The sequence below is a fragment of the Galeopterus variegatus genome, unplaced genomic scaffold (assembly GCF_000696425.1).
Source record: "Galeopterus variegatus unplaced genomic scaffold, G_variegatus-3.0.2 Scaffold1369, whole genome shotgun sequence".
NCBI lineage: Eukaryota > Metazoa > Chordata > Mammalia > Dermoptera > Cynocephalidae > Galeopterus > Galeopterus variegatus.
The window spans coordinates 215,727-218,133 of NW_007727480.1; positions in this window are offsets into that span (position 1 = coordinate 215,727).

The window sequence follows — 2,407 nt, forward strand, 5'->3', positions numbered from 1 at the left end:
GGGGCAACAGTGGGGGTAGCAGGGAGTCAGGGTGGGTGGCCCTGGCAGAGGACACTGCGGGACCTATCCCTCAGTGGCTGCTTTATTTAGGAAGACCTAGCGCCTGGCCTCTTGATTGAGTAGAAAGAGCTTCCTGAGACTCTGCACTGCACTGTCTCGCTGCTTGGGAACTTCACAGAGGTTAGCACGTCTAATGCCTACGGTCAGCCCACAAGGTTAGTGTTACCATTGCCATTTCACGGATAAGTGCACCGGGCACAGTAAGGTCGGGTGGCCTCTCCAGAGTTAAGGCTGGTAGCCCCTGATGGGAAGAGGGACAGGTTGCCTCATTGCTTGTCCCATAGCAGGTGCTTATCGATGAACTGATGATATTAATAGGGCTCAGTTATTAAGGGCCACAAGGACAGTGGAGGCACATGAGGTTGGTCCTGGCAAGTTGAAGACGACGAGATGAGGTAAGTCTGCTTTGCCTTTGCTCACTGTCTGTGGACTCTGTCCTGGGCAGGCCTGTGGGAGGGGAGGAGGCACCATCCCAACACTGCCAGACCTGACTCAGCATCCCCCTTGCCTGGGTGCAGCCTGGCAGGGGCAGGGGTCAGCGCACCTAGCCTTCAGGTGTGTGCCAGTCTGCCTAGGAGCAGGCCCAGCAGGGATTCCCAACGGCAACAGTGCCCGGAATACATGGGCCCCTCAAATGGTTTTTCTAGCAAGAGGGGCTGCTGAGAAGGGAGCTGAGACTCAACCAGTCCAGGTCATGGAATCTCTCTCTCTTTTGTTCTTAATTTTCTGGCTTCACTGGAAAAAGTAAAATTTTTACAAATTCGGAGGTTGACCGAAGTGGTCAGGAGCATGCTCTGCGTGTGCAGAATCCCAGCTCTTACAACTGTGTGAATTGGGATGAGTCACTTAACCTCTCTGTGTTTTGGTTTTCTCTTATACAGTAGTGGCCCCAGCCTCATAGGGTTCTTTGAAGATTATCTAAATCGATAGCTAAATGGTGCCAGCATTGTAAGGCAGTGTAAGGCCAGCTCTTGTCCCCTCAAGCCTCACACATATCAAAGGCTAGAAGACCTTTTTTTAGGTGAAAACCTTATGTTCTCAAGCAGGAATCAGGGTGGGTGGCTCTCAGCCATGAATGAGCCTGCAGAAGGAGTTGTGATGGCCACATCCTTTTCCTGAGCAAATCACATGGGCTGAAGGAGGGTGTGACTTCCAGGACAGAAGGCACCTGAGAGCTCAGATGGACCCTGCGGTTCCCAGTGGCAGGGAGGGGGAGCGGCAGGGCTGGGGTGCGGGGAGGGACAAGAATGCCTTAGTAAAAAGGCTCTTTTAGTTGCAAGTAATGGGAGTCACTGAAGCCAGTTTAAGTCAAAAAGTGACTTTACGAGAACAACACCAGATGATCTCATGGAGCTCAAGACGTCCTGGACTTGAGAGGGGCAGGCACTGAGAACTGGGAGGCTCTTGGGGCCCGCCTGCTCTCTGCCTCTCTCTGGGGCCCCTCTGTGTTTCCTCTGTAGCTCAGTACCCTCTGCTATGTCCCTTGCGGAGAGCCCCACTTGGGTGTCAGCCCAGGCGGAGCTCCACAGTGGTTTTGGAACCCAGCTAGGCCCCTTGGTCTAGCTTGGGCAGGGCTGACACCTCTGATCCAATCAGGTGTGAGTGGCTGCCCTTGCCCTGCCCAGCCCTGGGCAGGGGACACTGCTCTCAGGGACTCAGGGCCTGTGATCTGGGCAGACCCCAGAATGTGTCCACCCCTGGAAGACCACACCGGAGGCAGAGTAGGGCACGGACGTGGGAAAAACAGCCCTGCTGAGGCAAGAAAAACCCAAGGTTGATATTTATGTTCCTTCAAGACAGAGATTACAGAGACCTGTATTCATTTTTAAAAATGATAATGCGGCTCTATTCTGGACTCCACTCCTGGACACAGTCAGCCTACTTCAAGAGAATTTGACGTTTGGCTGTTTTTCTCTAGGACTTGGCCAAGTTCCTTCTATGGCAGCTCCTGAGAACCCATGTGGAGACATAAGATGTGGGGCATGCAGGCCCCACACCCAGGAAGCTCCTGGACCTTGGCGCTGTGGAACACTCTGGTGTCCCCTTGAACCATCCTCAGCCGTCCACCATGTGCACATCATCCTTCCAATGACATCAAAGCTTGTGCCTTTGAGCTTGAACCCCAGGGCCCCAGTACCACCAACTGCTGTCCTGGGGGGCAACATGCTAAGCACTGGCCGCAGTGCTGGGGGTATGCAGACTTTGCATCCAGGAGCAGCGGTTCCATCCTCCCTCCCCTCGTGAGCCTTTCTCCTGGCATAGCCAGACCCATCTGCTCTCACAGCAGGAGGCAGGGCAATGGGTTTGGATAAACCAGGATCTATCCCCCTAACCCCCAGGAAGGACA